Source organism: Lotus japonicus, chromosome 4 (assembly GCF_012489685.1).
Source record: "Lotus japonicus ecotype B-129 chromosome 4, LjGifu_v1.2".
NCBI lineage: Eukaryota > Viridiplantae > Streptophyta > Magnoliopsida > Fabales > Fabaceae > Lotus > Lotus japonicus.
Genome location: NC_080044.1, coordinates 21921144 through 21936328, shown reverse-complemented (window position 1 = coordinate 21936328; position 15185 = coordinate 21921144).

The following is a 15185-nucleotide window of genomic DNA, read 5'->3' as shown; positions in this document are numbered from 1 at the left end:
ATCAGAACTTGCGCTCTGATACCAATTGAAGGTATGAAAAACGGTAGAAAGGGGGGGTTTGAATAACGTTTTTAGTATAAAACTTCCACCTTAAAGATTTTGACAAATCTTTCCAAAACTTAAGTGCTAAAGATAAGAGATAGAAAAGCACACAAGGATTTTATCCTGGTTCACTTGATAAATCACTCAAGCTACTCCAGTCCACCCGTTAAGGTGATTTCTTCCTTCTTAGAATGAAGGCAATCCACTAATCAGGTAAGAGTTACAACTGCACTTGAAACCTACAAGTGACTAACAATTACACTGACTTAGCTCACACTAAGATTCACTCTCTTAGTCTTCTCTAGGATCCGATCAACCTTGATCTCCTAAAGGAACTAAACAAACTGTTTATCAAAGAATTGTTTACAAGAGATTTGCTTCTAAAAAGCTAATAGTAAACTCAATGAATTTCAGATGAAAGAAAACTTAGAAGATTTTGAATATGTCTTGCGTATGTGAATGCTTCTAGCCGTTTCTTTCAGTCTTCAGCCTCTTTATATACTCCAAGGATTAGGGTTGAGCGATGCATGGGAAATGCTACCGTTGGAGGGCAGTTCTGGAAAATCCAGCTTCTGCTGTGGCTGAGAACGTTAGGTAGGTCGTCAGGAAGGTACAGTTGCTTTTGTACTTGGACAGCGACTTGACCTTTAAACCTAGGAGACTTCTGATCAGGGGATGCTTCATATTGGAACTTGTGAAGCCGGTTGATCAGAGTCAGAGGGAAAGCCCAGATCCTCTGACCATTGTTTCTTCTGATTCTGAACTCAGAGGGAAGAACATGGTCTTCAGAGTATCTTGCTTCTGGACATCAGAACTTCACTAATCAGCTTCTGGATCTTCAGAGTCTTCTACACCATCAGAACATCTGAGCCTTCAGTGTTTCTTGGTTATCAGACTTTCTGGATCTTCAGAGCTTCTCGTGACTGAGTCCACATCAGAGTTTGTATAACTTCAGAACTTCTGAAGCTTTTCCACTGTTCATACTGAACATGGTGAATGCGAAAGCGTTGCTTGGGTAGCTCTTTATACACAGTGCTTCTGATTTGTGTGAGATTGAGTTGAGGTCAGAGCCTGTAAATAGCACACTCAGAAAAACACGTTAGAGTACCACAATTGTTCATATCAAAAGGTTAAATTGTAATCATCAAAACATAGAGTTGTACTACTAGATCAAAACTTTGATCTTACATAGTCCACACACATCCACCATTTTCCATTTTCCTTTTTCACCATCACCACGTTCGGCAGCCATGTCGGATATTTGATTTCTCGAATAAAGTCTGTCGCCAGCAATTTGTTTACCTCTTGTTGAATCGCTTTTTCCTTTTCATCGCCCATTTGCCGACGTGTCTGGGCTATTGGTTTGACACCGGAATTTAATGCCAGCCTGTGGCAAATGAAGTTTGGGTCTATTCCAGGCATGTCTTAGTGACTCCAAGCAAAAAGATCCAGATTTTCACCTAATAGCTTCGATAGCCTCTATTCTTGATTCTCAATCAACCTGGTTCCAATTTTGAGGACTTTCTCGCCAAATTTCAATTCCTTAGTTTCTTCGATCGGTGTGGGCTTCTTGACGCACCTCTTGCCTCTCGGATCTAGGTCTTCCTCTGGAACGTCGACCGCATTGCATCGGTGTCCTGTCGAAGCACTCTTTTTCCCATATCGTCCCACCGCGTTGCAATAGTGTAACGCCCCGATTTCGGTGGCGTCACTTTAGTAACCAAAAAGAAAACAAAAACGGAAAAACGTGAATTTTTTTTTTCGATATTTGTTTTAAGGAAATAAAATACTTGTCGAATTTAAAGACGTATCGACGAAAGATAAACAAGACTAATATACAAATATATATACAATCCCCACAGTAAACATGCTACGTCACGAGTAACCTCCAGTGACGGAAAGTAGTGCCTGTCGGCAAATATGTACAGAGACAAAATATAAGGTCATTATTCTGAATACAGTCCTCCAAACGAAAGTAGGTCAGTTCAAAACAGTCCGAAGACCTCCTAATCCGACCAACTGAAGATCAGAGCCACGACGCTACTCCTACCCTAATCCTGACTAGAGGAGTACTACACACCACTCCCAGCTACGCATCACCATGACTGTCGTCTGAATCTGAATCCAAGACGATCAGGTCAATGACTGCATCAGTCCTCACAGCGGGTCCTACAGGTACTGTACCCGATCCCAAATCCACAGCAGCCGCGACGGTGGGTGAGCTAGAATCAGATGAAGCCCCTCCTACAGGCAACTCCTCCGAAGGGTCCTCCTCGTCCTCAGGCGATGGTGGTGGTGGTACTACAACTCTAGGGCCACAGTGCACGCCCGGTGGTAGGTTGAGGCTAACGATGTGGCGTCTCAGGACTTCGTACGTCAGGTTTCCCATTCTGTCAACGCGGTCCTCCATTATTCGCCCCGTGTAAATAGCTCGGTGACCGGCGGGGTCGACTACCCAAGAGCCCGGGGTGTCCGTATCCAACAACTCAAACCTGGTCCCCCCCGAAGGGACGACCATCTCGAACCAATCGGCCATCGACATCTGACAAAAAGGGCATACATAGCCCCCCATACACAGGTAGCACGCGCAAGGGTCAACTCAAAGAATTACATAATAGTACATACAATAGGCAAAGTTTAAATAGTAGCTACATAGGCTTAATTATGAATGACAACATTACAAATTGTATATCCTGTCAACGAAAATAAATAACATTTGCTGGCAATTAACATATCTCAACCAGTGTTAACAGGTAACAAATACATTCAGCAACTAAATCAGCATGAATGGTGCATGAAATGCAAATGCAAAGGAACAAGATGCAATCCGGAGGGATGGGAACCAACGAGTTAGCCCTAACACCAGCCACGGTGGGACCATTTCTGCTCGGGCGTCTCTTATACCAAGCAAAATGTAGTTAGATCAGCAGTAAACCCACAGGCCTGCCATTTCCGTCTGCTACTAAGAATCACCGCAGTGTTCTTATGTGGAAATCCGGGTCTTATGACCATTTTAGAATCCACCGAGGTCCGGCATCCCACCATGTATTAACCTCAAAATGAGTGCATGAATGCAACGTGATTAGCCAAACAACGTCTCCGACCTCACTCGTCACTTCGTCACGTGTTCTAGCTAACTCATTGTCTCTAAAAAGAATACCCTAAGGTAAATGTCGATTTTGCGACAAAAGACAATTAATTATAAAAAGTAACTCATGATGATTTCTCGAATCATCCGACTCATCTCCATCCGATGGTCAAAAACTGCTCAGTGAGCAAAAAGTACCAATGTACTTGGAAACTACCTGTTTCCCGGCTTATCTTTCAGATAGCCCAACAACAAATCAGCTCATCGAGCGAAAGAGCATCAACATACTCGGAATCTAATTAATTTTCCCGACTTATCTTTTAGATAGTCAAACAACAAATCAGCTCATCGAGCGAAAGAGTATCAACATACTCGGAAACTCATTAGTTCCCTCCAAACTTGGACTCGGCGACACTTCTCATTTTTCCAAAACTAATATTCAAGGCCTAAGCTCTTATTTGCAATTGTGATCATTATTTAAAGATTCAGAGGTTGTTTAATGTCTGATGAATTTTTCCTTGTAAAATAGTTCCCATTTAGTTTTGTCTCTAAACTTATGAGTTTAAACGATCCCGTAATCCCAAGTAATTCCCAGAGAAGGTCTCGATCCATCAAAACAACAACAAGGCCTGAACCTCTGTTCGTCCCGTCAAACTTTCTCAAAATCTCGCGATAAATTCTGGCATAACTGCCCGTTATCCTCACTCTGACGAACAACAGATATATGTGTATTTGCATAATCAAAGCAATACAATCCAACAGTCATGGCACATATATCAACAAATTGAAGAATAACCATGTAGCACTTAGCATATAGGGAAAATATCACACATCCTAGATTAACCAGGTAGCACATAGCATGTGAATCAATCTCAACAACAATCAAGCGATAAATGATTATCAATTGTCAGCCGTAGCCTCAGAAAACGTTTTTCCCAGTCAAACACAATCAAGTGCATAAACAGTAAATCAAGTCGAAATCGTCGACACCTAATTCATTATCTAGTATTCAGTGAGTAGCCCTCACCTGTAGGTTCTCCAGCTCGCTCACCAAGTTTTCCTTCACAATCTTCCTCTTCGAATCCACAAAGTTCCTCAAACGAACCTTAGAGCAAATTCACAGAAATCAATCACAATGAGTCAAAAACTCAGCAAACAATACGTACTAGGGTTACACGAAGCATTATAAACTCCGAAGTACGACAATCTAACGCGTTAAGACAAGTTTTCGAAAAACGAAATCCCCCCCCCCAATGAGGAGCTCTCGGCCACTTTTCACAATTAGGTGCGCCGATTTTTCTTCGATCAAACTTGGTTCCTAGGTTATCATTAGTCGTAACTAAGACGAATCTAAGCTCAGAAAAATTTTCGGATCGAAAACTGTCGCAGGGGTATTTTGGTCATTATTTTCAGCTCAGAATTTCAAAACTGGATTTTCGAAAAACAAATTGGATGGGGACGTCACCAACGACGTTTATGACGACTAATCCTACTAGCGCTAAGCTAAGTCGTGAATTTTCAGCTTAAAGAACGAAACTTTGTCTAGAAATGGGTTTTTCCAACAGAAATGAATTCCGGCGGCATTCCGGCGGCATTCGGCAAAATGTAATCTGCTAAACACGCTCATGGGCATGCATGGAATAAGTTTAGACAGAGAAATCGAGTTATTTGGACCGTTTTACAAAAAGCTCAAAACTTTGAGCACAGAAAGACATAGAGAAAGACAACAAAATTGACGATCAGAAGTGAAGGATAGTATCTATACCTCGAAGTCTTCGATTAGCAACGAACGGTGTAGCAATCGGGCAAGAAACGGCGAAAATCACTTCCTCCCTCCTTCTCCTTCAAGCTCGCGGGTTTGGGGTTTGAAATGGGTAAGTTTTTGAATTTTTTTCATTTTCTTGCTATTTATAGGTTTTGGAAAATGCGGAAAAATGAAAATTTCGCGATTCCGATTTTTCCTGCGTATTCCTCGGAGAATTCTAAGATAGGTTCTGGCGACAGAATTCCAGAACTCAAAACAGGTTTCTTGGAATTAAATCAAACGATCAAAAGTCGGTGTAAATCGATTTTACCCGAAAAGTTACTTTTTGCAGTTGATGTCGGATGAGAAAACTTCATTCTGAAGAAAGATTAGAAATATCAAGAGAAATAGGAGTACGCGTGTGGAATCTTCGTTTGAAGCTCCGAATAGAAAAAGTCTTCATCGTTCGTTGATTTTAGGTTTCTTGAACTATCAGGGTTTTAGTTTCGGCAAACTTCCGAGTATTGGAATTTGACGTTCGTACATTCCAGGGTTTCGTATCGAAACGCTTGTTTATAGACGAATAAGAGAAGTTATAACATTTCTCTGAAGATTTTTGGAATTAGTTTCCATCGTGTCTTAAAGTGTAAATTAGCTATTTACTAGTGTTCTTGACCTAGGTTTAAGCGAATACTAATCGTGCTATAACTTTTATCGACTTTGATACAATCCTTAGCTTTTTCCTGAACTTTCTCCTTCACAAATTTATTCCATACAATAAACACTTGTTCAGGTTTTCCTTCACGTTACATCAAATTAATCGTGAAAAGGAATTTTATTCGGTTTATTCCAAACTTAAAAACTTGGGTCTCACAAATAGCATTCCCTTGCACTCTTCTGGTCCACAACAACTCTTCCAATTCGCCCATTTGGTAACGGATACTTGACCGCAGATGTGCTGTTGAGATCACGGCGCACAGACGATTCAAGGTATTCCAGCCGATTATCATGTTGTAGGATCCCACCGCTCCCAGGATTAGGTATCTTACCTTCAGTGTCTTGGCATTCTCAAATTCACCAAATGTAGTATCAAGGTCGAGAACGCCCCTTACCCATACTTGTTCGCCCGCGAACCCCACAAGTTTCCCTGCGTAAGGAGTGAGGTCTCCTTCTTTCAAACCGAACCGATCAAACACATCACCGTAAATAATGTCCGCCGAACTTCCTTGATCCAGAAGCACTCGTTGTACGTTGAGTTGGTTGACATGCAGTAGGACCACAATCGGATCGTCCAGGGGTGGCTTTATTCCGCAGAAGTCTGCGGACGAGAATCTAATGTCCGGGTGTGAAAAACCAAAAGGAGTCTCTGTGACCGCGTTCACTGCCCTAGCGTATCGCTTCCTTGCTGCACTAGTGACTCCACCTCTATCAAATCCTCCTGCAATCATGCTCACCTCCCTAGTTGTTAAGGCCTGATCCCTCTAAGGTCCAATTGGTTCCCCTACCGCTATCAACCGCTCCACCGCGCGCTGCAAATCGCGACATTCCTCTGTAACGTGGCCTGTTGTTCGGTGGTAGGCACACCATTCGCACACCATTCTTGCCTATCCGGCTGCTCCAGGCGGTTATTAACGTCGCGGATTAACCATCTCAAATCTCTGCGAGCGTCCGGCGTCTCGAATGTCAGCAGTCCATTTCCTGATTCATCGCGCCGCCTTTCGCATGCATGACGCAATGAAAAACCGCACGCGTGTCTCAGCCTTCCCCTACTTTGTCGACGATGTGCCTCTATTAGGCTTCACCGGTGAACTAGGAATTCAACTAAAATTCCAGAAAATCGAAAGAAATTGCACGGAAAATCAAACTTCGCTCAACCAAATCACAATCCACGTGTCCGGGAATCGAAATCTACCGTTCCCCACAGACAGCGCCAAATGTTCTAACCAAGAACATAGAGATGAGGTACGGTACCCATAGTGAGAGGATCGTGATGTGAGAATCTAGAGAGAATGAGAGCGTAACCGCTTAGAAAGAGAAAATAACTGAATTTCAAGTCTTTTATTTCTCAAATGAGCTAAGAGTCCTTTACAATTGGTAACCGCTCCCTATTTATAGATTCGGGAGTTAGGCTTGGCGCCCCTAACTTCTCCTAATGGGCCAGTTGGGCCTCCCGGGAGAAGGCCCAACTCCCTGGCTTGCACGTCGCCCCCGGCTGGCGCGCCTGGGCGAGGGACCCCAGGGTCTCGCCCAGCCCAAGACCTTATCCAAAACTCTAGCAGACAAAGCTAGGAGAAGATAAGGATGTAATATAATAATGAAAAGATCATTTTTACAATGAATGATCTCCCGTTAATAGTGGGATGGTCCAATATCCTAATGTTGTCCTAATTGGGCTCTTGGGCCTCATAAATCCTCGGCCCAGTGAGTTGGTCGCCTTAAGGAGGGATCGCCTTGCCGTCTTATAGTCACGCCAAACTCTAAATATGGGCGGGTCCTATCCTGGGAAGGTCCCGCCCGGTCCACAATATTTGAGAGATGGTGCACCCTACATCTTGGATCTTCATATGATTGAATTTCAGGACAAACAAGCCTAGTCAAAGACTGAGAACTTATGATCTACTAGTTTATCTTATATTTCAAATGAATTGGAATTTGGGATAACAAAGGACAGTATAATTTAATTATAATGCTTTCTTGAAATTTTAATTTATATTACTTCCTTATTTCAATATTAAAATAATTTTAACATTCAAAATTATGATAATTTATAAATTTCAAAATGTAAAACATTATTGATATTTTCGAATTTGAATCAATTAATTTTTTTATTATGTTTCCTCAATTTAATTTTACTTATATATAAATAATTTATGTTTCTTTTATATATTTAAATGATTTTCTTAAACTAATAATACGCATTGACGTAATAGTTGAATATTTAAAATTTGCCAATACAATTTTTAATATAGCTATCGAATTGTATTTTGTTATTACTATATATCTTTTGACACTTGATATGTATAAAAATATTACTTAATTTCATTTATTTATTTTATAAATTTTTATGATGAACAACTAATATTTTAACTAATAAAATTCTATAAAGTAACTCAATACAATTCGATAGCTATATTAAAAAGTAACTCAATAAGTAATTGTGATGAGTTACAATAAAATTCAATAAAGTAACTCAATAAAGTTATTGTCATTTCTTACAAAAAATTCAATAAAGTAACTCAATAAGTAATTGTGATGAGTTACCTTACTATCTAGTGACTCACTTAGTGGGGCAAGACCCTGAGATAATTGCCTATTTATAACAATGTTCCACACAAGCTAATGCATCATCAAAGGTACAATGTCTCTATTTCATAGAAGTGTTCTTTTACTTTGCTTACTTTTGCCAGTAGTGTATGGTGCTTTTTGGGACAAAACTCATGTGATAGTCACAAATGATTTGGAGGGGAATTTAGATTTGACACTTCACTGCAAATCTAAGGATGATGACCTTGGAGTGAAGGTTCTCCATAAAAATAAATTCTATGAATTTAGTTTCAGACCCAACTTTTTAGGCACAACACTTTTTTATTGTAGCTTTCATCGGGAAAATACCACTAAAAGGTTCGATATATACAAAGCACGTAGAGATATTTACGGTAGATACTTCTATTGGTATGTAGGGCAAGATGGACTATGCGTCTTTAAACATCCAACCGACTTTCTACCAGTGAATTGTTATGGCTGGAAATCATAGTGATTAGAAATGGATTGTGTTATATTTCAATCTATTTTGTATGTGATAGGATGGAATCAATAAAAAATGATGACTAAGTGAAAAATATTTATGTTATTTCTCTTGGTTAATTTGATTAATAATTTTTTTATGTTAACTAACGTGCATGTACCGCCGATTGCAATGATACTAAATTCGATTAATATGTTAATAATTGTTTTATGGTTTTTTTGTTTAATTTTTAGAGACATTCATTTTGAAAATGGATGATATAATTGCATGATGACTTAAAAACACTACAAGGAAAAGCGCAAATTAATATCATCAATGAATACTGTTGGTAAATCCGCAAGTGTACGAATCCACCCAGTTTTAAATATCGAACCACAGGGATTGTGAGTGACTTAATTCGGTTTAAGCCTTGAGTATGAATGTTTGTTTTATTGAAATAAAGATACGTCGAAGTAGTAAAGATAAAATAAACAAAAACTCAGAAAAGAACATGCTTTGGGTTCTTGCTCAACTAGTCAATTCAAGCACATCATTCTAAGCACATGTTCTCATGAATCTCTCCTTGATGCTATAGCCCAGTTACTCACTTATTGATTCCTCACATAAGAAATTCTCCCATACTAAAAGCTAAGCCCAATTCCTTATGTACTTAGTCATTTATATGAGGTTTTCGATCATGCAAATCCAGGCCAACAAACCCCAACCCTTCCTCTATTCCTAGTAGCCAAGATAGAAGGGGTAATCCCAAATCGGTTTCCTAATCTATAACTAACTTCCGTTCTGATTATAGAATAGCATAAAGCAAGCATGCATACAGGCTTGGATTGAAATTCAGAATATGGGATTCAAGAAAAGAAGAAGAACGTGTGGGAAAGAACTTAAGATTATAACCCAAATATGAAAAGTCTTACATGAAAACCAAAGCATAAGAAGAGAGATTAGCCAAGCATGGCTAAGAACCTGAATTACAAGTTTGGAAGCCTCTCTCTCACTCTCCTAGATAATCCTCTACCTCTGAATTTTACAAAGTATGAAAAGATATCAAAGATTCCAAAATAAAATGACTAAAATCCTATTTATAGGCAAAATGGGCGAGTCTGAGCGCTCAAACGCAGCCCTGGGGCGCTCCAGCGCCAGACACAAAGTTGGCTATTGGAGTGCTGGCGCTCAGGCGCCAGGCATGGGCGCTTGAGCGCCAGACACACGTTTATGGTGACTTTTTAGCTTTTGTAACCCCGCCTTTGAATGATTCCATCAATTCTTCAAGCAATTGGCCTTCCCTCTTCATGAGTTACCTGCTGAAGCACTTAAAGACAAGGACAAGTAATAATATCAAGAAATTCAAAGGGATTTTAATCACCTTAGTCCTCACAAATTAATGGAAAAACTAATGCAAGTCCTAAACTCTATAAAAATGCAAGAAAGACCCTTATAAAACTATGTAATTACTTAAATGAAGCAAAAACACGAATAAAAGTAAAAATGCATGAGAATGCATGAAACACTACATGAGACACAAGAAAAAGACTCAAGACTAGCAAAGAAATGACCCTAAAAACACTACTAAATCAGGGTCATCACACCACTATACTCAATGACAGCTCGCCCTCGAGCGTCACTAAAATTAGCTTGCCCTCAAGCACAAAGAATTACTCCCAACACACATGCCAAAAGAGGGAAACATTTTCAGAAAACCGGGGGATCAAGTGAATGTAGTTAGTTCCAAGAAAAAGATTCAACAATCAACTTCATGCTACTCTTAGATAAAGAAGAATTAGAGTCCACTATGAGAAGCATTTAGAGCTAACATCCTAGCATGAGACAATTGTTTAGTGCACTGAGCACACAAGCAAGTTCATAGGTTCTGAGAATCATTCCCTCAAGAGCAACTAAAGTTGACAATGCATTATTCAATGAGACTTCAAAAGGTGTATAATGTTGGCTAGGTAAAGCACAAGGTAGGTGGTCCCTAAGGAAGACTAAGGCTTCACAAAATTTGAGTGTGGTCCTTCATGAAAACCAGAGCTTAAAGCAATTGATACTTCGCACACAAGTCTCTCAACCCCCTTTTGTTTCAGAATTTTTTCTTTTTTTTGGAACTCCACCTTTGCCATGGAGTTCATTTTCTCTTTTTCTCTTTTTTTGGAACTCCATCCAGCCCATGGAGTTCATTTTCTCATTTCAATTTTTTTTTCAATTTTTTTCTTTGGGGCAAGAGACAATTGCACTTTTCATAAACTAGCTCCATTAAGATTTAAGGACCACAACTCCCCATTTAATCCAACCAAACAACCAGCCCATATGACAAAGGTAACAAAGAATTCTCCACAAGGGTTCAAAGGGGTCAACTAGGGACAAAGATGTTATCAAACAAATTCTGAAGTCCAAGAAAACCTACCAGTCTCAAAAATGCAAGTCTCATAAAGATACTCTCAAGGGTGCACTAAATAAAACAAAGAACCGAGAAGTTCAAGTGAGTCAGGATCCTTCAGGGAAATTATATAGTGAAGTGTCAAAGATGGACCCTTGTGGACTCACATCGACTCTATCCTCAAGACAACACTTAGAAGACCGAAGTCTCTCCCTCTCTTTCCCAAACATACAATCACTCCCCAAAAGAAAGCACAAAGTATCCACTTAAAAACATTTTCAAAACCAACATCATGTGAGTGAGCAAAACTTGGGAACATGTCATTTGGGTATAAGGAATAAAGACCGAGGTATAACAATGCATGATAAAAAAGGATAAACATAATCTATAAAAGAAAATTATGCTAAAAATGCATGGACTAAATCAGAGTAAGAAAAGAACCTCTTTCCAAGTGATTGAGTGCTTCCAAGTGTTCTCCACTTTTATTTCATGAAAAACTAACAAAAGAAACCAAAACGTAAACTTGAAAAAAAACATGGGTTATCTCCCATTTAGCCCTAAGTTATAGTCCTAGGTAGACTAAACTTCAAACTCGTAACATAAACCAAAAATCACAAACAATCCCCGGCGACGGCGCCAAAAACTTGTTGGTAAATCCGCAAGTGTACGAATCCACCCGGTTTTAAATATCGAACCACAAGGATTGTGAGTGACTTAATTCGGTTTAAGCCTTGAGTATGAATGTTTGTTTTATTGAAATAAAGATATGTCTAAGTAGTAAAGATAAAATAAACAAAAACTCAGAAAAGAACATGCTTTGGGTTCTTGCACAACTAGTCAATTCAAGCACATCATTCTAAGCACATGTTCTCATGAATCTCTCCTTGATACTATAGCATAGTTACTCACTTATTGATTCCTCACATAAGCAATTCTCCCATACTAAAAGCTAAGCCCAATTCCTTGTGTACTTAGTCATTTATTTGAGGTTTTAGATCATGCAAATTCAGGCCAACAAACCCTAACCCTTCCTCTATTTCTAGTAGCCAAGATAGAAGGGGTAATCCCAAATCGGTTCCCTAATCTAGAACAAACTTCCGTTCTGATTATAGAATAGCATAAAGCAAGCATGCATACAGGCTTGGATTGAAATTCATAAAATGGGATTCAAGAAAAGAAGAAGAACGTGTGGGAAAGAACTTAAGATTATAACCCAAATATGAAAAGTCTTACATGAAAACCAAAGCATAAGAAGAGAGATTAGCCAAGCATGGCTAAGAACCTGAATTACAAGCTTGGAAGCCTCTCTCTCACTCTCCTAGATGATCCTCTACCTCTAAATTTTACAAAGTATGAAAAGATATCAAAGATTCCAAAATAAAATGACTAAAATCATATTTATAGGCAAAATGGGCGAGTCTGGGTGCTCAAGCGCAGCCCTGGGGCGCTCAAGCGCCAGACACAAAGTTGGCTTCTGGAGTGCTGGCGCCAGGCATGGGCGCTTGAGCGCCAGACACACGTTTCTGGTGACTTTTTAGCTTTTGTAACCCCCCCCCCCTTTGAATGATTCCATCAATTCTTCAAGCAATTGTCCTTCCCTCTTCATGAGTTACCTGCTGAAGCACTTAAAGACAAAGACAAGTAATAATATCAAGAAATTCAAAGGGTTTTTAATCACCTTAGTCCTCACAAATTAATGGAAAAACTAATGCAAGTCCTAAACTCTATAAAAATGCAAGAAAGACCCTTATAAAACTATGTAATTACTTAAATGAAGCAAAAACACGAATAAAAGTAAAAGTGCATGCGAATGCATATAACACTACATGAGACACAAGAAAAAGACTCAAAACTAGCAAAGAAATGAACCTAAAAACACTATTAAATCCGTGTCATCAAATACTAATAAAATAGAAGCCATTACAGATAGATGAATTTTCTGAAATCCTATCGATTTCTCATCTTTTCTGAAACCCTGTTTCTTTGTACCTTTTAAGAAATCGATCCCTTTTTTACTCTCCCTAAAACTTCTCCTTCATTCGCGATACTTTTCCAACCGGTGATAGAGGGATATAGATCGAGAGAGAGAGAGAGAGAGAGAGAGAGAGAGAAAAGGTCGATAGAGTGATAATGGTTCAACTACGAGATTCGCACAGCTAGTGTTGAGGCTTTGATTTAGGGAAAAATCCCGTCGTGAATGTCACTCTAACTGTAACGCACCAATTTCTCAACTGAGGAATCACATTGGAAACCTATCAAAGTCTAAGGACTAATTTGCAATCCTAAAATGCAAGAGTAATTTTTTTTTAAGAACTAAAGACAACATCGCTAAAGCGAATACTCCTGCCACTTGTTTGATAAAACACTTCAACCATAGGTTTGAAAACATAACATAATCTTAATTAAATAACCCGTTCCCGACATACAGTACTAGTTATTTACAATATCATAAGAAGGGTTCAAAATAAGTACGCATATTTGACAGTGGCGAAAACAAGGTTTTAATAACAGAGTTTTCAGATGGTGAAAAAGACTTATACGTAGTCTACAAAAAGAAAGTTAAACTGCTTCTCCCATCACTACTCTAATGCCAACAATCCTTGTCTCCAACTCGAACATAGCTAAATTTCGGCGGAAGAACCTCCATCGTCTAATAGCGTTAAGCGCCCAAACAACAAGTAGCAGACAGAAAGGGTTAACTCCATGCAAATACTTCGCATAAAAAGAGAAAAGCATGTTATTCAAATTTTAGTGCATAACATGGCATATGAGATAACAAATGTTAGTGCCCTATAATGCGACTAAATGCTACTACCAAGATTGATCGATTAATAACGTCTCACAAGACGGGACGATCACGTGGGACAATCACCACCACACCGCCACTTAGCGCCTCAAAGGACGGGACAATCACGTGGGACAATCACCACCACATTGCCACTTTAGGACATCTCGAAAGATGGGACGATACAGTGGGACAATATCCACCACATCGCCACTTTATAATGCCTCGAAAGACGGGACAATCACGTGGGACAATCACCACCACATTGCCACTTCAAGTTCAAGCCCTATATGCCAAAGTTAGTCAACAACATCTCATCAAGCTCGGTGGTAACTTAATCAACAATTTCAAGTCTAATAATCAAATCAGAGTAACCACATGTTATTCATATTTCCAACAAGCATAAGTCAATTCAATTATGCATACTAGCTCATCAAGTAGATCATTAAGCAATGAACACTGGCCTAAGCCCAAGAAAAACAAAGGTGTAAGCCTTAAGGTTTAACAATGGCCGAAGCCTCAGAAAACATTTGGCAAAAGCCTCAGAAAACATTTAGCAGAAGCCTTAGAAAACATTTAGCAGAAGCCTCAGAAATGAAAGCGTAATCAAATATATATCATAATAAAACATGTCAACTTCGCAATCAAACTAAACACTTTCATCTCAAACACATGCAGTGAAATTAAAGCAGGCAAGACTCAAGGAAACTTCTATACTGAGTTACCCTTACCTTGGTTAGTAGTGTATAGAAGTTGCGAACCTCGTGATCTTTCAGATCTCAAAAATTAATCGCTTTCGTAAATGCTATGCTTCTAGATTCTAACTTCCACTCCGCAAGACTCAAGAATTTTCACCAAAAACTAACTCACACAAAACTAGTGTTATTGTGAGTAATATATGTGAATATATCTTTGTGTGTGTGTTTCTTCTTTTTTTTCTAAGCTACTTACATTGCTGCCTAGTTATAGACATGAATCCTTAAGAAAGAAGAATTCATGGGTAGTGGATCAAACAACTTGCGGGTCATGCAGAAAGCTAGTAAGCTTGACGTGGAGCAACATGCAACAACTAGGAGTTGTTAACATGCAAGAAGCAAGTGTTGTCAAGTTAGGAGTCATGGTAGGGTGTGTGTGTGTCATGCTTGAATAGGTAGATGATTCACCATTTGAATTGAAGAGTCATGCTCTAGGACACTTAGTGGACGTGGTTCTCTGCCACGCAAGCGAAATGAAAAAGCTGAAGTTATATAATATATTTGTGGTATGAGATGATTTTAGTAGTGTAGGATTTAACTCATAGAGCTAAAGAAAAAATATTAGGAAGATGAAACATTATCCTAAAAATGATTAGGAACTCTATGATATAATTTAAGATCACTTTAAGCAAGTTTAAGTGATCAAGAAGTGAAG